Source organism: Phodopus roborovskii, unplaced genomic scaffold, assembly GCF_943737965.1.
Source record: "Phodopus roborovskii unplaced genomic scaffold, PHOROB, whole genome shotgun sequence".
In the NCBI taxonomy this organism is placed as follows: Eukaryota; Metazoa; Chordata; class Mammalia; order Rodentia; family Cricetidae; genus Phodopus; species Phodopus roborovskii.
This window is the reverse complement of record NW_026126432.1, coordinates 4,353,256-4,378,313: the sequence shown is the minus strand read 5'-3', so window position 1 is coordinate 4,378,313 and position 25,058 is coordinate 4,353,256.

Here is a 25,058-nt window from a genome sequence, read left to right as displayed (position 1 = left end):
GTGGGTGTGGTGCATCCTGTGATCCCAGCATTCAAAAGGTAAAGACAAGAACATCAGGAGTTCAAGATCATCCTTAGCTAGATTGTAAATTTGAGGTCAGCCTGATCTTATGTCCAAAGTAAATAAACTGATAAATTAATAAATAACACTCAATGTAGAGATGTAAATTTATTTTATCACTTCTAAATTGAAATACTTTATAAAATACTTTCAAAATATGTTTCTAATTTTTACTAGATTTATTTATTCTATTTTGTTATGAGAGTGTTTTGCCTGTATAGCATCTATGCACCACATTCTGCTTGGTCAACAGAGAATATGGGATTCCCCTGGAATTGAAGTTATAGATAGTTATGCACCATCATGTAGGTGCTGGGAATCGAACCCTGGTCCTCTGGAAGAGTACAAGCACTCTTAACTGCTCAGCTGTCTCTCCAGCACCCTTTATGGTAACACATATATATTTTCAAAAAATAAGCAAGTATTTCTGAGCTCAAAGGTAAAATGTTTGGGTCACTTATTTTGTGAGAGGGCTTTTCTTTTTTTCTCTTTCCATAACTGTCCACCAATCACGAGTTACCGTTAGCTCAGTTGGCTTTAGTTATCTGCTATTGTGTGACATAGCAACAGGGCACAGAGCAATGGTTTGGGGTTAGTTCTGATTCTTGGTGGAGTTGTGTTACTCTGACAAGTTTCAGTTTTCTTTCTCTAAAATAGAAATAATAATATTCCCCTGCTTACTTCACAGAATTGGTGTCAAAATTAAATGAAAATGTATGTGGAAGTTTACATATACATATCATATGCACATACGCATTTTATAGCTAGATGATGACCCCTTAGATTTAATGGTGATAGGTAAATAGTGCAAATTAAGCAATATTCTATGAAGCAGAAAAAGGCATTTTTTTTTCTACAGTTATTGTTTCTGCAACCAATTATGCTCACTGAATACCAGAGGCAGCCCTCACTATTTATAGAAGTTGCAAGTGAGAGTATGCGAACCCTCTGGGGCTGCCAGAACTTTCTCCCCATCTGTAATCACTCTCTGCTCTCCTTGGCAAGCCCTCCTGAAGTCTGCAACTCATTCCCATCCCCTAATTTCAAAGAAAGGAGAATGCAACCCCACCCACAGATGAGCTGCCAGCAGTACCTCACCTTCGTGTTGGCTTCTAAGACCTGGTTATCCTGTCAATGCCACCAGAATTTGGGGGGAGGGTGTAGGTAAAGCTGCTGCCCGAGGTGAGTGTGCACAGTCTAATGAGGTCATTGTCTCTTCTGCATTTGCCTGTGGGCACGAGTGTGTGAAATGCATGCACAGTAAAAAGATGTCACCAAATGAATGCAAGGGGACCAACTGTCAACACCTAAGACACAGAGACAGATGAGAATCTGCCTCAGATTCCAGATGCCCACTTGAAGTTTAATTGAGCCAATCTCCTAGTTTGGGAGCCATAAGAACAATTCCTGACACCTAAAGGGGGTTTCAGACATAGCTAATATACTAATAAGTTCTTGTTGGATTTAGATTCTGCCATCATAGCCAAAAGAGAAGATGCGGAAGAAAAGGGAGGGGGCAGGATGGAGACAGAGGATGAGGAAGAAGCTGTTGATATCTGTAACAACAAGAAGGAAAATGGGAAACGTCATGAATAAATGGTGCACACTGCAGTCCTAGCATTTGGGAGGGAGAGGCACAGACTCACTGTGAGCTGAAAGGCCAGCCTAGCCCACGGAGGGAGTGCCAAGCCAGCCAGAGCTATATAGCAAGAACTTGCCTAAAATTTAAATAAGTACATTGAATCTTCTTATTCTATACAATTAGGAAAGTGAACACATTTTTAACGGCTACTGTGTGATTCTGAATACAACCTTAGGCAACACACTAGTTACATGGTCTTCGGATGCAGTGTTTGGCACCTTTGAACATCTACTGAAGAGATTGATTATACATTGTACTGAAGTTGCTCTCGAAGAGCTCACAGTGTAGTAGCCTTGTAATTTGTGATCATTTTGAGTTATTGAGTATTCAAAAATCTGGTTTAAACATAGCTATTCTTACCAAGAACACAGGAATACATGTAAAATTCGCATTAATTCTGGGGTTTAAAATACTACCTGGAACTTCTTAACAATGTTCAATATTAAAGAAACAATAGGAGAAAAATAACTCAGAGTAACACATATTAAAATAAGTTCAGATGAAGGAATGTTTCTATGGATATTTTTCCATGGATAGGTAGGGATTCATGATAGGGGACATTTTGGCTTGACCAGGAAGGATGAAAAGATAGATCTTTCCAAAGCCCCAGGCCTCAAGGGAGAACCCACTACTGTTATTTTGGTAAATGTCCACACTACCAAACTCCCCTCTAAATAATTACCTTGGCCCTTATCAAATAATCCCTTTGCAGAGGATGGGGTTAACACATGCAGTTTGAATGAGAATGTCCTTCACTGGCTCTGATGTTTGAGTAATCGGTGACCAGTTGATGGTTACATTTGGGAGCATTAGGAGGTATGACCTCACTGGAGGAAATATGTCACTTGGGGGGCGTGGCTTTGAAAGCCACTTGCCATTCCCAGTACATTCCCTCTGCTTCAAGCTTGGGGCTTAAGATGTGAGCTCTCAACTGTTCCTGCTAGTAAGCTTGCCCACAGCCATGCTCCAAGCCATGATGGTGATGGAGTCTTAATCCTATGAAACTCTTCCTTCTGTAAGTTTCTCTGGCCATGATGTTTCATCACAGGAACAGAAAGGGGACTAGAACAGTACCAAAACTCAGACTGGTGTAAGCTCAGAGAACAAGTTAACTGTGGAGTGTTCAACCATAAATATGACTATGTTACACTCCCTTCCCCATGGCTCAAGAAGAATGTCAGATGATGGGGCAGAAATTTGTAAGAACCAAGAGTTGGGAAGGACTGCTACAACAGGGCAAGGCCATTGCCATCACAAACTCACAGCAGCTGCCTGAACAAGACCAGCATGGAGCAGGGAGCCCCCTCCTAACTGGTAGTTGATGGCTGCTGAGAGAGGAAAAGTCAGTTTTATTTCAGGGATGCAGCCTAGGATATGTCCTTAAGTTCCAGTGAGTGACCCCACACCTGCACATCAGACAGCACTAATTGTTTTCAGAGAGTAAAAAAAAAAAAAGGAAGGAAGGAAGGAAGGAAGGGAGAAAGAAAGAAAGAAAGAAAGAAAGAAAGAAAGAAAGAAAGAAAGAAAGAAAGAAAGAAAAAAGAAAGAAAGAAAGAAAGAAAGTCAGGCTTGGGGAGGAAGAAGGGGGATGTGGGAATGGATGTCATTTACAAACAATGTATATGTGTATGAATTAACATATGATTTTTAAAGTAGGAATGGAAAAACACATCTAATGCTAAAAAAAAAGTGAGATAAGGAATGAGGAATCAGAAAAATATATAAATATTTGTCAACCCCCCCCAAAAAAAAAACTTAAAACAAGGAAAAGTTTGATTCTATTCTATACATAATGTCAAGTTGTTTTGAGCATGGACGGACATAATTAGAACAGCACATTGAAAAGACTGTCTAGTGACAGTAAAGGACTGGACTGAGACTACAGAAGCTACCACAGTCAGCAAGAAATGGGAAGTCAGTGTCAATTAGGAGCCCACCAAAACAGGTTTCACGGAGATGTGGAGGGTGCAGCAGGAAGAATTAGAAAGGTTTATAAAACTATAAAACTGTGTTTTTAAGTGGTAGGAAACACAGGATATGAACATTTTCAGGGCAGACTGTTTGAGTTATTAGTGTTTCCTGAAAATCAGTGTAGCATACAATTTATGACTCTCTGCCTGCAAACAGTAACAGTATTAATAGCTGTAACAGCAATAATGGGATATCAAGCCTTCGAGGAGCTAAGGTTGCAGAAACTTGATGATCACCAAAGCTTCTCTAAGCCAGTGGCTTTCAGATTCTTGTCTGTAGAAGCTGAAGAATAAAATTAATAGACCACAGAGAGTGAATTTTAGGGAAAAGTTTAGAAGCAGCAGAACCTCATAGACATTCCTAGGGACTATACTAGGAGGCTGGAATTCTAGGAAGAAAAAGTACATTAACTCATTAAAAGGACAATTATTCCCCAGTCTCTTCAACAGTGCTTAAAGTAGAGCTGCCTTCCCAAGGAGTGGTTGGTCCTTTGGCTAGGTGATTGATGGGCCCAACTCTTAAGGAGGAGACAATAGCAAGTCTCCACCCAGAGATAGATTCCCTTGGGGGCTAGAAGATGACAGATTTTTCTTATTGGGCTCTCACTGATACTGTAATAATATTAAGACTAAATTAAAAATCTTCAGTGTGTCCATAAATTGCTGAAATCCCCAAGAGAATTTTCCAGCCCTTAAATGGGTTGAAAATCAGCAATTAGTTTGGGATTCTTCTCACATTCACAAATCTCTTAATTTGATTTTTGTTTGTTTGTTTTGTTTCCTTTTTCTTTTATTTTTACACTTTTAATTAAAATATGATTCCATCATGCATTTAATTAAAATATGATTACATCACTTCCCTTTCTCCCTTCATTCTCAAATAGTAGCCTCTTTTTCCTTTTATTATTGTTTTATATGTACATTTACATATATACATACATACCTATGTGTGTGTGCATGCACCAGTATATAAATGCAACCCAACCCACTGGATCCATTTTTGTTGTTAGCACATATATGGCTTTGGAGCTGACCACTCCTGGGAGAGGCTGCCCTCTCTCATCAGTCATTAGCTGCCCATAGTTCTTTGTCTAGGGCAGGAGCTCTGTGATCTTCCTTGTTGGGTCTTGTTTATGCAGAGGTTTCCAAGAGAGGCAGTCTTGCAGACTGCAGAAGACTTCCTAGGTACCCTAGTTCTTAGGATCTTTCTGGCTTCTCTTAATTTGAGACAGGTGTGAAGACAGAAAATGTGGTGTGCATACAGTAGAATGAGTAATAATCAGCCTCTTCGGAAACACCTTACCCGATGAGGAGAGATTTCATGACAACAGTTGAGGTGACAAATGGTTGACAGCATTGGATGCTGATCGTAGATGAGCTCTTATCTCTGCTTCTTTCACAACAATGGTTCAGAGGTAAACCGGTGGTACATCCTTGCTAGAGTAAATAGGAGGTCATGTTCCAGAACATTCGGAAGTCACTTTGCAAGCAGGTGACAGATTGGATCTACAACTTTTGGCTGCTGATGAGCAACCCAGATGTGCTTTCCTCAGCCCAGTGTCCTCGGAAGGTTTGGGGCTGTGAATGAACCCCCAGAGCTGGGGCTGACCTAAGTCCTGCAGAGCAGGTGTCTGGGGAACACAGAGCTGCCACGCTGATGGATGGTTGGGGTTGCCTCCTGCTATGAGCAAAACCTCTCCAGCTGCTGGTGGAGGCAAGGAACAAAGGACAGCTCACGTGTTTATTTGGGAGGAGAAGGCAAGGAAAGCAAAAGGACTTCTTCACAAGAGGTCTCTACCTCTTTCTAAATTTCTTTTCCAATTCTGCCTAGCAAGTGCTGAGACCTGATACCAAGGCCTCCAATGGCCCTTGTTCTCCAGCCTTTTCTTCAAACTCCTTCCTTGAAAGAATGCTAGAGCTTCAAATTCACTTCTCTGAGGCTTAGAAACCAGCATAAAGACAATGGTGTTTCAACTTCCCATACTGCTGCTTCAGGAGCAGAAACTAAAAGCCCTGTCAAAAATGATGGCAAATCAGATGTTTCTGTCCCCAGAGTACCTGTCTGGCAATCAGGGGACTCCCAAATCTTGTCTCTCAGAACCTTTGTAAAAAGCTAAGCACAGTGATGTGCATTTGTAACTGTGGCCCTGAGAAGGTGGTGACTAGCAGGTCCCTGGTGGTCACTGGCCAGCCAGCCTAGCCTACTTAGTGAGTTCAAGGCCAGTGAGAGGCTGTGAAAAGAAGGGAGGGAGTGGCACCTGTACCAGAGTGGGAGGTAATTTAGTGGATACACTACTGAAGAAAGTGACACCCTCTGCCAACAACTGTTAATTGCCTGAGCCACGCACAAACAGTAGACATGGACTGAAAATAGGGACTCACTGAGAAGGCTCCAGATGAAGTAGGGGTGGGGTAAGAGAGGAGAATGGGGGTAAAAATGAACACAGCTTATTGTATAAAGGTATGAAACTGTCACACAATGAAAATAAAAATTGTAAGTGGACAGTGCCTGAAGAACAACACCCATAGTTGTTCTTTGACCTCCACAAGCGTGCACACAGAAGTATACATGCCCTTGACACACACTGGCACCTAAAAACACAGAGGAACGAACATACACACACACACTGACACATATGGCTAAACATCAAAATCCTTGGGAAAGGCACTCTAGAAGTCAGACAGATTAGAAAAGCCCTAATTAAAACAAGTACACACATTATTTATGCTGAGATTGGATTTTGGATGGGCCATTTTAATGGCTACTCTACTGTGTGTTGACAGGAGGCAACAGAAACCTGCTGAAGATGGAGCTGGGATGTGACATAGCAAGCCCTGGGGCCTGGGGATCTCGGGATTTTCACCCAGCACTCTCTCCTGTGTGGAAGATCTTCCGTGAACACCCCAGAAATCTTCCAGTGTTGCACAATGCAATGAAGACGGGATGTTCTTAATTATTTTTCTCACTTCTCCTTTGAGATTCAAGTTAGTAAATTCCTAAATGGGTATACATTTCAGCTTGTTAAAGCAGGAGAATCAATCAGGAGAAGCTGACTGTAGAAGAAACTGAATAAGCAAAACACTGTCTACACACCATGTCATTAGTGCTCTCTGCTTATGTGCCAAACAAGGATTTATGCACCCCAAAATTATTCAACTCACTTGACACTCACACAAGAAAAAACACCAGACCTCTCACTGACTGAGTTTGGCTGTGGCTATTTATAGGAGGGGTAGAATAGCAAATCACTAGGGCATGTCAGGGAGAGTGAGCAACACACTTATTATATTGCATGTACCAGTGCACTATCTCAGCATTTACAGAGCCCACACGAGGAGTTTCTTGATATTTCCTCTCAGTTGTAGGCAGATGGTTTGTGGAGAACCATGGCCTTTGTATTGGAAGGATGTTGGGCTCCTGATGAGTAGAGAGTGAGAGTGAGTGGTCCTAACGAGAATCAATACTTCTCAACATGTTTTATGCCAGAGAATGCTCAGTCTAACTTATCATTTCACTTGGACCTTCTGTGACACACTGTCCCACATCAGTGCTCGGATTAGTTATCAGGTGACACATTTAGAAAAGATATTTGAGGAAAAGTTACACTCACTGTGATGGGAGGGTGCACTCAACAGTAGGAAGGATTCAGGCCGGAGGTAGGTGTATCTGGGAATTTTGGCACTATGGCAGTGCATTCTAATGAAACTAGCTCTCACATCCCAAGAGACTTGAACTTTTGCTGGACCTCACAGCCAGAGTTAATAGCACACATTGAGGTCACTTAAGACTGCTGTCCTACTGTGTATTTAGCTTGTTTGTTTAACCTATCTTTAACGGTGTTACTCAACCTTCCTAATGCTATGACCCCCCATGTTGTGGTGACCCCCAACCATAAAATTATTTTCATTTCCAATTCATAACTGTAATTTTCCTACTATTGTGAACTTTTGGAGATAGAGGTTTATAAAGGGGGCCACCACCCACAGGTTGAGAACAGCTGCTTTAACAGAACAATATTATAACCAAACTTCCATGCCTTAGGTTTCCCACACTGTCAGCTTTTACTACCTAAGTTGTAGTCTTAAATTATGTACTCTTCCATGTCCCTGAGTGGACAGTGATGCATGTGTGTTTTCACATGTTATGATAATCATTTGCTGAGAATAATCTTGATCTTATCAAATAAATATCCACCATAAGGGATGGTTGCAACATATGGATATTGCTTGATAAGCAATGGTGCTCAGAATACTGTTTGTTATCTAGGTCAGTTGGAGTCAATGAGTTAACCCCTTGTGAAACTGAGTTAAAGATTCTGTAAAGTATCCTTCATTTCTTCCCTGTGTGATGCTATCTGTACTGATCAATTAAAGAGAGAGCAAAGCTCTTTGTCAGGACAAGTACATTGACAGATTCACAAGACAGCACTCAATCACGCTCAGACTCCTACAGGAGATGATGGAAAACACAGACAAAATTCAAATCTAGAGTCACTCTGGTCAAATGACACCAAAAATAAACACTTGAATTTCTACCCTTGATGCAACACCAATACATTCCTGATGATACTAACCTTATTATCAATGCATTCAGACTGACCACGGGTGACGTTCTGTTTGTTAGCCACACTGGTTTCGGTGTGAAAATCACTTCACTGTGGTTTGTTTTAACCTTTTTTATACACATGACATTTTACAGTAAAAATAAAAGTCAAACATAAAAATATAGCTCACTAATTCATGTCTGCTCCTTATGTTATGTTAGAATTACATCAAAAGGGCTGTCTTTTAAAGCAGTAAACCCATAGAACTAGAGGAAAGAAAGAGAAATCTGGTTGCCAACAAAATCTTGGAGCAAATCATGTGATCTAACTGATAAGACAAAAAAACTAACTACCCACCCTAGGAAGACCAAGGTACAGTCCTTGAGAGAAAGACAAGGATCCAGAGTGAAGGCTACCAGACAGCCCTGAGGCTGGGATGCTGTTGGGACTCAAAATGACAGGGTTGGCACCCAATCCTTACAAGAAGCAGTCAGGTCTCAAAATGCCTCCTCACCACAGCAAAGGATGATAGACTGAGAACCAATGGGAGTCACTGTGCTGGCCCCAGAGCCCCAGTGCTGGGTGAAATTTCAGATGCCTAGGAAGGAGACAACTTAGACACTTCCTGACCTGACCCCCAGGGTGCTGGCAGTGAGCCACACAGCCCTCAACAGGAAAGGATGGATTTCTGTCCAAGAAAATTGGCTAACTGCAAAGAGAAAGCTCAGATGCTCAGAGGTTCAAAATCCATCAATCAACAGAGCCTTCTCTCTCTCTCTCTCTCTCTCTCTCTCTCTCTCTCTCTCTCTCTCTCTCATTCACACATATGTGCCACACAAAGCACATATGATGCAGACATACACATATATGCACATAGATACATACATAAATACACACACATGCATGCACTCACATACAAATACACATTTGTCTATATATACAAAAATATGCATGCACATTCTTATACATACACACATATGTGTACACATACCCACAAAAATATACACACATGAACCATATACATATACATACATGCCCACACATACACTCACACACATAGCTCTTAATCAACACTGGGTAAGCTTCTTCTCTCCACCATTAACAGGAAAATTTGATCAGATATTTGAAGAAACCCCTTTAGCATGGAAACTGTCTCAAAAGTAAAAAATAGGTAAAAATGGTGTTCAGAAGACAGACTCACTGTGAAGCACCAAATAAAGTTTCATATACTGAATATGTTGGATTTAAACACAGGAAACAGGAACAGAATGCAGTAAAATGGAAACATTTAAAGGAAAAGACTCCTGAATAACTAAAAATAAGATGACAAAAGTAAAATATGAATGTTTATATTTTAAAATGCCAAGTAAAAAAAGCCATCTACTGAGGCTAAAGATGTAGCTCAGGGCTAGACACTCACACAGCATGCATGAGGCAATGAGTTTAACTCAGCATCACAAGAAAAAGGTGCTGACTGCTGGGAGTCCATGAAGGGACAGAGTGTAACAGCCTCCAGAGGAAAATTAAAACTGGGCATTAGAAAGTCAGCAGGTACAACAGCAGCCTTGGTCTCTAGCAGAAAACACCACACTGTCTTCAAACTCTAACAGCTATCTATAGAACATTAGTGAACAGAAACATAAGAACATCTGTGGAAGTAGAAGACAAAGAAAGCAGCCAGTCTACCCTGACACAGAGGAAGGAAAGTTCTAGAAAGGATGGTCCCAGGGGCTATGTGGATTGGACTCAGAGGTGCCTGTCATGTCTGAGCATATGGAGAGGAAATTCACACTTCTTGCTTTCAGTCTGATGATAAATTGGTTACAATTTAAAAAAATAAACTACAGAAATGAAAAAATATATTTACTGAAGATAAGGGAAAATATTATAAGACCTTTAGCTTCCAGCCAAGACAGATGAGTATAGACTAGACATATCCTACCATCTGAACAAACCAAACAAAAAAGACAGAGCAGTCACATAGAGCAAAGGTGTCCAAACATTGGACATCTCTTGTTCAACAATGCCCTGATATATGATCTTTTCAAATGAACCATATTATAGATCATTTTTTTAAGTCTTGGGATATCGGAGATGGTTCAGTTGATAACAGGCTTGCCTTGAGAACACAAGGGTCTGAGTTTGATTCCCAAAACCCGCATAAAAAAGCTCAGCTTGGTGGTACATGCTTCTAATCCCAGAACAGAAGAGGCAATGGGCAGATTCTGGGGCTCACACACCCAATAGTCTAAACTACTTTGTGAGCTCCAAGCCAATGAGAGACTGACAACAAACAAGGTGGCTGGTTCCTAAGAAATAATGCCAAGTTTGTCCTTTGTCCTCCACAAAGGCACACAGACAGACAGACTGATGGGAGATGCCATTCTGTAAATATGTTTCTCATACTGGTTAATGAATAAAGCACTGTTGACCAATAGGAAAGCAAGATAGGTGGGACTAGGAGACAAGGAGGATTTGAGGAAGTAGTAAGGAGGGGTCAGCATGGAGAGACTGGGGAGACCAGACGCCGGCCCCATTCCCCAGTAAGATGAATCCGCGTGGAAATACTTAGATTAACAGAAATGGGTTAATACTTAAGACAGAGCTAGCCAATAAGAAACTAGTAACAGGCCAACAACATTATATCTAATACAGCATCTCTCTGTGTATTAATTGGGGCTGGCGTAACAAGACCAGCAGCAGGCAGGAAAAACTACTCGTTACAACAGAGACTTACTTAATGGCAAATTCTCATTAAGTGCCCACAATACACACATCATTAGGAAACTGCAAACTAGCACCACTGTAAATTACCACCTCACACCTAGTAGAATAGTTGAAATCCAGAACTTGGGCCCCCTAACCACTGGCAAGGATGTGTGCTGGTAGCTGTCACTCATCACTGACAGAAATGCTGAATAGTGAGATCACTTAGGAGGACAGTTTAGCAGTTTAATCTCACCAGAGGATTCAGCAATCTCACTTCTTGATATTTACACCAAATGTGTTCATACAAAAACCTGTCTGCAGACATTTATAGACTCTTTGTTCATATCTGCCAAAATCAGGGAGCAACAAGATGTACTCTAGGGGGAATGGGTGAGAGCACTGTGACACTCTCAGACAATGAATGTTGTTTGGTGTTGAGAAAAAAAGAGCTAGGAGACATAAAAATATTTTCAGAATGGCAGGAGAGATGGCTCAGCAGGTAACCACACTTGCTACACAAACCTGACCAGAACAAACCAGTGTTCCAGCAAGAGGGAGGGAAAGGGAGGAGACTCCACAGAGAGCTCACAGGCCAGCTAAACTGGAGTGCCCTGCTCACTGCAGAAACAATGAAGACTCTGTCCCAAGGTAGAGGGTAAGAGCTGACTTCTAAAAACTGTCCTTCTACACAAGCACACTGCAGCATGCATGTACACACACAGAGAGAGAGAGAGAGAGAGAGAGAGAGAGAGAGAGATACAGAGAGAGAGATACAGAGAGAGAGAAAGAGAAGGGGGAGAGAAGGGAGGGAGAGAGAGGAGAGAAGAAAAATAATGATATTTTTTAAGATATGAAGGAAGCATAAATGCCTAACAGTATGAAACAAGAATGAACCTGACCAAAGACAAGAAATATATACTAGAAACTGAAAGACAGTTATTGAGAGAAACTAAAGGCCTGAAAAAATGGAGAAATCCACTGTGTTAGTAGTCACAAAAAAATAATACGATTGATGGGAGATGTCATTCTGTAAATATGTTTCTCATACTGGTTAATGAATAAAGCATTGTTGGCCAATAGGAAAGCAGGATAGGCAGGACTAGGAGACAAAGAGGAGAAAGGAAGTAGTAAGGAGGAGTCAAGATGGAGAGTCTGGAGAGAGCAGGACACCAGCCAGCTCTCCAGTAAGATGAGACCATGTGGAAATACATAGATTAACAGAAATGGGTTAATACTTAAGACAGAGCAAGCCGATAAGAAACTAGTACCTGGCAAACAGAATTATATCAAATACAGAGTCTCTGCATTAATTGGGGCTGGCACAGCAGCGGGACAAGACCAGCGGTGGGAGGAAAAACCTACTCCTTACATACGATTAAGATTTAACTCTTCCTAAATTAAATAGATGAATTATAAATTTGTTAAAATCCCACCAGATTTCCTACAGCTGTTGACAAGCTGACTTTAAAATTCACTAAAAATGCAAAACCAACTACAGCTGTTGCACTGCTACAGATTTTTAGAATCCAAAGTTGAATATCTAAATACACCTGGGACCAACAGTCAACCTACTATCTCCTCCCTGGTCCCAGAGAGTAAAGGGCCCAGTTGGCCTCTAATATACGTCTTGATGCAGCCAGAGAGCTATACATCACCACCACAGACAATAGATACCAGGACAGGAAGGTATCTGGCCTGCACTGCCTTGTATCTCCCACCACTGAGAGATCCCTCCCAGAGCCCACTGCCCACTTACCCTTGAAGGTAAGAGGGTTGTGCACAATCCTACCCCTTCAGCTCCCTGAGCAAGAGCAAAGGCCTGCAAATCCCCACCCCCTGTTTTAGGACAGGATAAACCTCAAGTTCTCTACATAGCCAGGAGTGAGCTTAAAGTCCTCATCTCTTGTTCTCACCTCCTTCATGCCCTATTGATGCTGGAGCCTAGGACCTTGACAATGCTAGGCAAGTACTTTCCTCTGGGTTACACCCTTCACCAGCAGATATATACTCTCACTTAAACTATCCTCTTCCCTTGAGGAAAATACACAAGGAACTATTTCCTTTGTATATATCCGTGCTTCTAATACAATTAACTGTAGCACAGTTAATTGCAAGGATCATTTCTAACAGGAAGCTTATGACTATACTAAAAATGTGATCACCTCAGACCACACCACAGACAATGAGATAGATATGAAGCAATAGAAAAAGGTTGCTGCCCCCTGGTAGCTGTGATAGGCATTAGCTCCATGGTGAAACTATAAGCTACTTGTGTTAATATAAGAGCAAAGAGAATTTAGTCTAATTAATGTCTAGTGAACCTACCAAGATCAGAGGTTAGCAACACTTTCAATGTCAGAGAGTAGCAAACAACAGCTCTACTTAATGGCCAGCTGGCTGTCAAGGTCAACAGCTACCAATGCAAACTAAAAGTAGATTAGGTGACAGACAAGCATGGCCATTCCCCCACTTGAGTAGCACATAAACCACATGTGATCTAGCTCCCTGGTAGAGGCCAGGGGTACATGCATGGAGCATGTGGACCCTCCCTCAGCTCAATTTGTAAGAGGTTCAGAGAGTCAACTAATCTCATAGAAACCACCTCGGTCCTGGCCAGTTTCTTTATAAGTTCTCTAAAAGTCCCAAGACATGAAGATCAATGGGATTTTCCCTTTGGGGTGCCTCCTCTAGAAGGAGACTTTAGAGCTCTGCTTTCTAACCTTGCTTTTTAATTGTCCTTTAAGTTTTCTCTCTGAAATAGTAAAAGTGTTACTTAAAACGTTGTTTGATTCTGAATTTTCCTGAAACGAGGACCAGGAGCCACTAACTCCTGAATTGTGTATACCAGAGAGGAGGTCTCCTCTGCATTCAAGGGCACTTGCTTCCCCTTTCAATATGGCAAGAGCATAGATGAGAAAGTGGTAAGCATGAGGAACATGCAGACAATGCACCTCACTTTATAGCACCCTGATATCAAGAGACCTACCTCACTTCCAAGAGACGGTATTTAACCCACATAAGGACTCTGCCCCCATGATCTAATTGCCTCCAACTAGGCCCCCCTCTTAAAGATTCCAATACCACTCGTGCAAGCAGCTCTCATGGCAGATCAACTATGAAAGCTCAAAAGTTTCTACACGGACAGAAACTCACTCTGGGTGAGAATTAACTGCTTAATTAAAATGATCTTCCACACTGGTTGTCTGTAACACTCATCTCTCTGAAAAAAAGGGGTGTTGTGTATTCCAACACCTACAGTGTGAAAGCTAAATTCTCCAGTCTAAAAATATTTCCATCCAGCTGTAAGAATGATGTCATCTTAAAAAGAGCCCACAGTGTGATTCACCATTTAAATAAAATGTAATTTAACTTGAAGCAGGATGCTTTCATTATATACCACATACCTAAATTACATTTACCCTACTTCCTAATGTTTTGTTTTTAGTTTTTTGGGTTTGTTTGTTTGTTTGTCTGTTTTTTTCTTTAATAGAGACATACAGCCACTGACCAAATATTTACATGGCCCCCCACTGTTGTGATCTTATTAGGGTCAGCAAGGGAATAAGGGAAGACAGACAGAGACACAGAGAGGTAGAAAAGCTGAAGTCTGGTTGACTGGGCTTTCTGAGGGAGAAGCCACAGCACCCCAGGAGCTCAGTGTGTTTATTATAGACAGTTGAACAGGGAGCCAGCAATATTGCTTACGACTAAACAAGGAGACAGGTTTATTACAGTCAGATAATCTAAAAGTCAAGGTCAATGTGATTAAGCCATCAGAACTCCAAAGAGACTGGCCTATCTGAGGTAAATCAGGCTCTAGGTTTCTTGGGACAATCTAACTTCACTAGTTCTGCCTCATGTGTATGTTTCTGTCACTATTTTTTGTAGCAATTAGGTCCACACCTGTAGGACATCATGCTAATTTCTACAACAAGTCCTTACATAATACAGAAACTTCAGTCCAGGTAAACACTCATCTTATAAATCTCAGAAAAAGAATACAGATTTTAAAATCAGAAATATGGGGTTCAAATCCCTACTAGCCCACTTAAATTATTAGCAAGTGTCTCTCTCTCTTTCTAAGCCTCCATTTTCTTGCCAGTATAACAGCGTGCAGTATAGTTACCTGCCTGAGAAAATACAAAGTACATGGATACAGGAGAGTCCAGAAATTTGTTTTTAGTTTTAAGGGTTCCGCTTTATTTACTTACATTCTTTCAAGGTTTTTAGAATGATCTAGATAAACTGAGAAAGAAAACTACAATAAGGAACCAAAACCCTTCCTTGACATCACCTTCCTGAGAAGTTGTAAAGTATATTTGCCCAGGAAGCAGAGGCTATGGAGGGTCTCTGTCTCCACTCTCTGGCTTCCAACCATGACCTCTGGGCAACTCTCTAGTTTGAGGTTCATGCCCCACCATAAAGCAAGCACATGGAAGGAGTTAGACATCTAAATTCCAAGCAGGCTCCTCTTAGCAGGGGATACCACTATGGCAAAGAAAAACCTAGTTTACCACAGAGCACTTTCAGCAGAGAATATGTAAAAATGACATCAGCAAATTTGTCACACACCACATCTTGGCAAATGAAAACAGCTTGGGTGTTCAACTGGTGGTGTATATGTGTGCACCTTTGGTGTGACTGTGTCTGCTCTAGAAGACTAAAGTTGAGGACTAAGAAGATCCTAATAGTGCAGGTGAGAGGACCAATAATAAATCACTAGTCACATGGAGGAGAAATGCAATGATTCCAAGATCCTCGGTCCTGAAATACTCACTTCTTCCTTACAATTCTCTGAACTTTCAACTTTCATCCCCTTTAACAAAACATGTTAATTATGATGCACAACGCCTTCAAAGCGTCATCTACTGCATCTCAAGACCTCACACTTAAATTCAACTGAAGATACTATTGTTTATATTTTCATAAACTGAAGGAGAGAAAACAGCCACTTCCTTTTTTAGCCTTCTTAAGCCTGTCACAGCAAACATATTAAGGAAGAGAAAAACGAGCAGGCTTATTAAGAAGGTGTCCTGATCTGTTGCTGTAAGGAGACACCTTGGCCTAGGCAGCATTTAATTGGGGCTGGCTTACAGGTTCCAAGGTTTAGTCTGTTATTGTCATGGCGGGAAGCATGGCAGCATGCTTCTGGAGTTAGCTGAGAGTTCTACATCTGGACCAGCAGACAGCAGGGAGAGAGAGAGAAAAAGCCCATTCCAGTGACACACTTCTCTCCAACAAGGTCACACCTCTTAAGCCCTATTAAGTAGCACCACTCTCTAATTCCAAAGCATTCAAATATATGAGCCAATGGGGATCATTCATTTTCAAACTACCACAAGAAGACAGTGGTTTCCATAGGAAAGTGACTCAAGGTGTAAGGTGGCCTAGGCATCTATAGTAAACACTACATGTTTCAACAAAAGAAATATGTCTTAGAGGGCAGTGCAGCAGAAAACAGTCTGAAGCTACAGAGGTGGAAATACACATTTGCCATTTTAACCATTACTAAAGCTAGAAATCTGTGACATTAATTACATATAAAATGTTTTTGCAACTACCAATACTATCTAATCAATGGGCCCTCTTTGCACAGAAAAAAAAATATATACAGAAAAACCAAGATTTTTCTTAGGGTAGTACACGCAGTCCCTGCCTGAGGAATCTGGGGAGGAAGGGTAGGAGGGAGGATATAGTCTCAAGCCAGGGAGCTGGACATGACTCAGCAGTTATGAACAACTTGCATCTCTTGCAGAAGCTGCAGGGTCAGTTCCTAACACCCACATGGGATGAATCACAAGTGATTTAATGACACACTTTCCTGGCCTCATGGACACCTCCATGCATAAGGAGTACATATATGCATTCAGACACACAAATACAGACAACTAAAATGAATAAATAAATCTTTAAAAATCATTTAAGAGAGAGAGGAAATTTTAGACAGATGATAAATAGATAGATAGATAGATGATAGATAGATAGATAGATAGATAGATAGATAGATAGATAGAGGTAGAGGTAGAGATAGAGATAGAGATAGAGATAGAGATAGAGATAGAGATAGAGATAGAGAGATGAAGGAAGAACTCCTACTTTTGATATTTTTCTCTCATCATCCTACTCTCATAGTGACTGGTGATTATTATGGAGTGTGAACTTGACAGGATCTACAATCACCTAGGAGACAGGCATGCTGTGAGGGAGTTCCAGATTGAGTTCATTGAGATGGAAAAGCCTACCCACCATGCAGGGGCCACTATGCCATGAGCCAGGGTCACAGCCTGATTTCCAAAGTGGCTATACAAGTTTGCATTCCAACCAGCAGTGGAGGAGTGTTTCCCTTTCTCCACATCCTTTCCAGCATAAACTGTCTTTGGTGTTTTTTATTTTAGCCATTCTAACAGGAGTAAGATGGTATCTCAGAGTTGTTTTGATTTGCATTTCCCTGATGGCTAAGGATGTTGAGCACTTTCTTAAGTGCCTTTCAGCCATTTTGGATTCCTCTATTAAGAATTCTCTATTTAACTCTGTATATCACTTTTTAATTGAATTATTTGATGTTTTGTTAACTAGCTTCTTGAGTTCTTCGTATATTTTGGAGATCAGCCCTATGTCAGCTGTAGGGTTGGTGAAGATCTTTTCCCATTCTGTGGGCTGCCATTTTGTCCTGTTGATTGTGTACTTTGCATTACAGAAGCTTTTCGGTTTCAGAAGGTCCCATTTATTAATTGTCAATCTCAGTGTCTGTGCTACTGGTGTTATATTCAAGAAGCAGTCTCTTGTACCAATTTGTTCAAGGGTACCTCCCACTTTCTCTTCTAAGAGATTCAGGGTGGCTAGATTTATATTGATGTCTTTGATCCATTTGGACTGAAGTATTGTGCATGGTGATCATCTGCAGTTAGTGAAAGTTTGACTTCTTCCTTTCTAATTTGTATACCCTTGATCTCTTTTTGTCTTATTGCTTTAGCTAGAACTTCAAGTACAATATTGAAGAGATATGAAGAGAGTGGACAGCTTTGTCTTCTTCCTGATTTTAGAGGAATCATATTAAGTTTCTTTCCATTTAGTTTGATGGCTGTTGGTTTATTATATATTGCTTTTATTATGTTTAGGTATGTTCCTGTTGTCTCTGATCTCTCCAAGACCTTTATCAGGAAGGGGTGTTGAATTTTGTCAAAGGCTTCTTCAGCATCTAGTGAGATGATCATATGGTTTTTCTTTTTCAGTTTGTTTATATGATGGATTACATTGATGGATTTTAGTATGTTCCCTGAGATGAAGTCTACTTGGTCATGGTGGATGATTTCTCTGATGTGCTCTTGGATTCGATATGCCAGTATTTTTGCATCAGTGTTAATGAGTAATATTGGTCTGTAGTTCTCATTCTTTGTATTGTCTTTGTGTGGCTTGTGTACCACGGTAATTTGTAGCCTCATAAAAAGAGTTTGGCAGTGACCCTTCTGCTTCTATTGTGTGGAACACTTTAAGGAGTATTGGTATTGGCTGTTCTTTGAATTTCTGGTGGAATTCTGCACTGAAACCATCTGGCCCTGGGCCTTTTTTGGTTGGGAGAGTTTTGATGACTACTTCTATTTCATTAGGGGTTATAGATTTGTTTAAGTTGCTTATTTGTTCTTGATTTAATTTCGGTAAGTGATATCTATCCAGAAAATTGCCCATTTCCTTTACATTTTTAAACATGGTAAAATACAGGTTTTCAAAGTATGATCTGAAGATTCTCTGGATTTCTTCAGTATGTGTTATTATGTCCCCCTTTTCATTTGTGATCTTGTTAATTTCCATGTTCTCTCTCTGCCTTTTGGTTAGTTTGGATAAAGCTTTGTCTATCTTGGTGATTTTCTCAAAGAACTGATTCTTTGTATTATTATCTCACTGATTCTTTGTATTATTTTCCTAGTTTCTACTTTATTGATTTCACCCCTCAATTTGATTTTTTCATGGCGTCTTCTCCTCCTGAGTGAGTTTGCTTCTTTTTGTTCTAGAGCTTTCAGTTGAGTTGTTAATTCTGTAGTGTGACCATTCTCCAGTGTCTTCATGTGGGCACTTAGGGCTATGAACTTTCCTCTTAGCACTACTTTCAAAGTGTCTCATAAGTTTGGGTATGTTGTGTCTTCATTCTCATTGAATTCTAGCAAGTCTTTAATTTCTTTCTGTATTTCTCCCTTGACACAGGAATGATGCATTGGGTACTATTCAATTTCCATAAGTTTGTAGGGTTTCTGCAATTTGTGTTGTTGTTGAATTCTAACTTTAAATCATAGTGTTCTGATAAGATACAGGGGTTAATTCCAATTTTTTGTACTTATTGAGGTTTTCTATGAATCTGAGTGTGTGGTCCAGTTTAGAGAATGTTCCATGTGGCTCTGAGAAGAAGGTATATTCTTTTGTGTTTGGATGGAATGTTCTATAAATTTCTGTTAAAACCCAGTTGGGTTATAACTTCTGTTAGTTCTTTTGTTTCTTTTAGTTTCTGTGTCTGGTGGTCCTGTCTGGTGTTGAGAGTGTGGTGTTGAAATCTCCTACAATAATTGTGTGTGGTTTTATGTGTGATTTGAGTTTTAGTAATGTTTCTTTTACAAATGTGGGTGCCTTTGTATTTGGGGCATAGACGTTCAGAATTGAGACTTTATCTTAATGGATTTCTCCTGTGATGAATAAGAAATGACCTTCTTCATCTATTTTAATTGATTTTAGTTTAAAGTCTCCTTTGTTAGATATTAGGATTGCTATACCTGCTTGTTTCTTGGGTCCATTTGATTGGAAAATCTTTTCCCAACCCTTAACTATGAGGTAATATCTGTCTTTGAAGTTGAGGTGTGTTCCTTGTATGCAGCAAAAGGATGGATTATGTCTTTGTATCCACTCTGTTAGCCTGTGTCTTTTTATAAGCAAATTAAGACCGTTAATATTGAGGGATATTAATGACCATTGATTGTTAATTCTTATTTGTTTTCGATTTGTTGGTGTAAGTGGTGGTGGTATTGTGCCTGGTTTTCTCCCCATTTTCCTTTTGGCTGTTGGTAAAGAGGGATTATCTATTGTCTATGTTTTTGTGGGTGTAATTAACTTCCTTGGGTTAGAGTTTTCCTTCCAGAACTTTCTGTAAGGATGGATTAGTTGATAAGTATTGTTTAAATCTGGTTTTGTCATGAAATATCTTGGTTTCTCCATCTATAGTGATTGAAAATTTTGCTAGGTATAGTATTCTGGGCTGGAATCTGTGGTCCCTTAGTCTTGGTAGAATATCTATGCAGAACCTTTTGGCCTTCAGAATTTCCATGGAGAAGTCAGGTGTAATTCTGATAGGTTTGCCTTTATAAGTTACTTGTCCTTTTTCCTTTGCTGCTCTTAATATTCTTTCTCTAGTCTGTATGTTTGGTGTTTTGATTATTATGTGGCAAGGGAGGTTTTTGCTTTTTTTTTTTTTTTTGTCCATTCTGTTTGGTGTTCTGTAAGCTTCTTATACTTTGATTGGCATGTCTTTCTTTAGGTTTTAGAATTTTTCTTCTATGATTTTGTTGAATATGTTTTCTGCACCTGTGAGTTGGGTTTCTTCACCTTCTTCTATACTTATTATTCTTAGGTTTGGCCTTTTCATGGTGTCCCACATTTCCTGGATATTTTGTGTTAGGGATTTGTTGAATTTAAGATTATCTTGGGTCAATGAATCTATTTCCTCTTGTTTATCTTCAACACCTGAGATTCTCTCTTCCATCTCATGTATTCTGTTGGTTGTGCTTACATATGAAGTTCCTGATATTTACCCAGCTTTTTTGTTTCCAGCATTCCCTCAGACTATGTGTTGGGTTTTGTTGTTGTTGTTTTTTGGTTGGTTTTGTTTGGGGTTTTTTGTTTTGTTTTGTTTTTGTCTCTGTTTCGGCTTTCAAACCTTGCACTGTTTGAATTGTTTCTTGCAACTTTTGGTTTATCTTTTCCTCCATTTCTTTAAAGGATTCTCTCATTTCCTCTTTTAGGGTCTCCATCATCTTCATGAAGTTGTTTTTAGGGTCATTCTTTTCTGCTTCATCTGTGTTGGGAAGTTCACATCTTGCTGGTGTGGAGTCCCTAGACTCTAGTGGCATCATATTGATCTGTCTGTTGTTGACTGTGTTCTTATACTGTTGTCTACCCATTCCTTCTTCCAGTGTATACCGGTGGGGTCTCTCCCTCTCCTGTTGGGTATGGGACCAAGGTTCTCTTTCAGTGGGTGCAAGCAGAACAAGTACTTCAATGGCTCTCCTCTTCCAGTGGGTGGTGGCAGGCCTAGGGCACTGGCAGGCTCTGGATTGCCTGGTCTGCTGGGACAGGCTCCCCTGAGTCCCCAGGAGGCTGGAGCAGGGCACTGGAAGACTCAGGAGTCTTTTTTTTTTTTTTCTGTGTTTCTTTTTTGTGTGTGCTCATGCTCATGAACATGTGCACACTAGTGGGTGCATGTACAGAACACAGTACATGTGGAAGTCAGAAAACAGCATGAACTGCTTCTCTACTACCACTGTGTGGGTCCTGGGCATTGAACAAGGGTTGCCAGCCTTGGCTTGCAAGTGTCTTTAACCACTGAGCTGTCTTGTTGCCCCTCCCTATCTCTACTGCCTTTAAATAAAGAGAAAATTGAGGTGAGCAGATCTAGAAAGTAAAGCATCATTTTTCTTTAAAAATAAAAAAAAAAGTGCTTTTTATTGGAAAACAATGATTGTGCTGGGTCTTAATTTAGGCAAGAAGGCTGATTTTCTAATTTCTCTAAGAAAATTTGAGCCTGTCTTTGCTTATTGTTTTCAGTTGTTCCCTAAGAATGCAGATCTGCTCTTAATAAAGAATCCAGGACACGTGAAGCTAGTTGCTTGCCAAAAAAAATGCAGCCTCAAGTTGGCTACTGACCAGCTTTATAAAATCTAGTTGCAAGAAACAGCATTATCAAAAGGACATAGAATCCACTCTTTCCTTGAGAAGTTTTTGATTGTCCTCCTGCATGTTATGATTTGGAGACAATAAGCTGCCAACACCGCTCTCACCTTAAAAGCAGAGATCCTAGATTTAAAAGAACTAATGGAAGTAACTGACTACTTACCATTTGGTTAATTTAACAGTTAACATTTTAGGACATTTGTTCGTTATAAGTATCCACCCAGAGAAGGGCTGATCATAGGAACAATGACTTTTGAATGTGTTTGTTGAAATTAATTCCATGATTCTTATGTGATTTAGCCCTAACATTCCAAGTTGGGAGGATTCTTTCTAGCAGAAACAATATCTTCTTGAATAACCAGTCAGTCAATGAAAGGATCAAGAAGGAAATATTTAAATTTCTTGAATCAATTGAAAATTAAAGCACAATTTACCAGAACCTCCAGGATATAGCTTAGAAAGCTGGAAGGGATACAGTTTTAACTATGTGGGCTTGCATTTAAAAATCAGAAGAAATGGTTTGGGTGGGTTGGGAGAGTTGGAGGGGGGGTGTTTTGTTTTGTTTTTTGAGAGGCAGGGAGAGGAAACAAAGTTGAATGAGTAGTGAGGTGTTGAGGGAATGAAAATATATATATATACATGAAAAAAATCGTAGAAATTTTCTAATTCAAAAAAAAAATAGAAAAAAAAAAAAGAAAGACAGAAATTTTCTAATTCTTCCGGCCCCAGGTCTGGAGACCTAGCCCTCACCAACTACACCAGTCTACAGAGCAGTCCCTTCACCTCCCCAGGGCAGCACAGTAGAGATGTCCCAGCAGGGCTTGGGGTGAACTGGCCCTGAACACATGAGAGTAGGAGAGCTAGCCTCATGGTCTGTCACACAGTAGTATAGGTGAGGGACAGATTACCCCTTCCTTGCTCCTCGTCCCCACCCCTAGCCACATACTGCATGCACAGTTGGGCAGAGCTGGTCTCAGAGTCATGGAGTGAGAGAACTGGTCCAGCTGCAGCACGCTGAGAGCCAGCACAGAACCTTATGGGGCAGCACACTGGAGCTGCCTGCCCCTGCTGGCAGGGGCGCAGGTAAGCCTGTGAGAGTAAGAACAGGAGAGCTGCCCCAGCCCTCTCCCTCATATGCCATGGGATGGGAAATATGCCCTCCCCCATGCTCCCACTCCTTGCCACCTATGGCAGATGAGAAAGCTAATCTGCTCCAGAGCATAAGAAAGGAAAGGCTAATTCTACCCCTCACCAAGAGCAGCAATCTAGAGAGCAGGCCCTGCACCCGTCCTGGGCAGAGCAGCAGAGCTGGTCCTGGGAGTGTGAGTGGGAGTGGGCAGACCTCACCCCACTCCTTGCTATCTGTTGTGAGCTAGCCATGGCAGTGCTAGTTTGCCTGAGTGGTGACCATAACGAGGAAAAGCTGGCAGGCTTACCAACCTAGCTACCATCCAGGCCAAGAACCTGGACTACAAGGCAGCCCACACCAACACCTACCTCATCTATGAACTGCTGGAGCATGTAAAGGGGCTGGCCCTGCAGATCCAAAGCTACAGGACCCCATGACATAAGGCAACAACAAGATATCCAAGAGAAGTCCCAGTGAGGGTGTAGAGAAGCCAGAGGCCTCAAACCAGACTCACTGCAATTAACACAAGTAAAGATATATGGAATAAAGGGCATACCGTGTGACCCACAGAACAGTGTCTATGCCAGGGGTTTCTGTTTGTTTGTTTTATGGCTTGTTTGATTTTTTTTTTTTTTTGGTGGGTTTTTTGTTTGGTTTGTTGATCAGTTTCACTTTTAAATTTTGTTTTGAGGGTGAGGTCAAAAGGGCAGAGGGCAGGAGAAAGGGGATGGGATATAAGTGGGATCAAGATGCATGATGTGAAATCCACAAAGACTCAATAAAAGTTTAATTTATTTTCAAAAACTAGAAATAAAGAAGATTCATATAAGTAACCTAGTCAAAAATCCTAGGAAAACAAGAACAATATAAATTTGAAATTAGTAACAATAAGAAATAATGGAAATCAAGGCAGAAATTAGTGAGATGGAGAAAGAAAAATATACAGATTTAATCGAAGAGTTGGTTCTTTGAAATAATAACTAAAATTGACAAATCCTTAGATAACTAACCAAAGGAAAGACAAAACACAAATTTAGTAAAACTAAGACAAAATATTCTTTGTAAAATATAAAGAATCAATGAGGATACCTTGAAAACTATATTTTTAAAGCAGGACTCTTAGAGCAATAGAGATAGAAATAAATAAAGGGGACAGAAATCTCAGGGGTTGTGGTGAATCCCACTCATAAAAGCTGGGGCAGGGGGAATTTCCAGGGGACATAGAAGTAAATATAATCAAGAAGGAAGGTCAAAGAAGCACTAGAAGATGGAAAGCTTTCCACCTTCATGGATTAGCAGAACTAATATAAAAATGGCTCTATTGTCTATATATTGAATACATTCCCCATCAAAACGCCAGTGACAAACAAACAAAGGAAAACCCTGGGCAGCCCGAGCAATCCTAAACAGGAAGGGAAATGTAAGAAGCTTGATAGTACCTGACCTCAGATTACACCACAGAGCCACAGTAACACAAACAGCCTGAGAGTGTCACAAAGCAGATGTGGCCAAATGGAATGGAACAGGGGAACCAGAAATAAACCCCACACCCACAGCCACCCAGTTTTTGACAAAGTTGCCAAAAATACACACTGGAGGAAAGAAAGCCTCTTTTATAAGTGGTGCCATGGAAATACATATTTAAGAATGAAACTAGGTCCATTTCTCAAGCCCTACACAAAACAGATCAAAGGCCTTAACGTAGGATAAGTAACTTTGAAACAGCCAGGGGACAATATTTTCAAAATATAGGCATAGGCAAGGGTTTTCTAAAAAGAACACCAACAGCATAGGACAAAACCTCAAGAGTTGACAAATGGCACAGTATGAAATTAAAAGGCTTCTGGGCAGCAAAAAGGGTGATCGGCAGAGTACAGACATAGCCTACAAAATAGAAATCTTTTCCACCAGTGGGTTAACATCTAGGTTATAAAAGAACTGTAAAAATAAACAGCATATCAGCAAGTCTCCATCAGGTCGATAAGTGGGCTCATTTGCTGAGCAGATAGCTCTCAGAGAAGAACTACAATTGGTCAATAAATACTTGAGAAGGAGTTCAAATTCCTTAGCTGCCA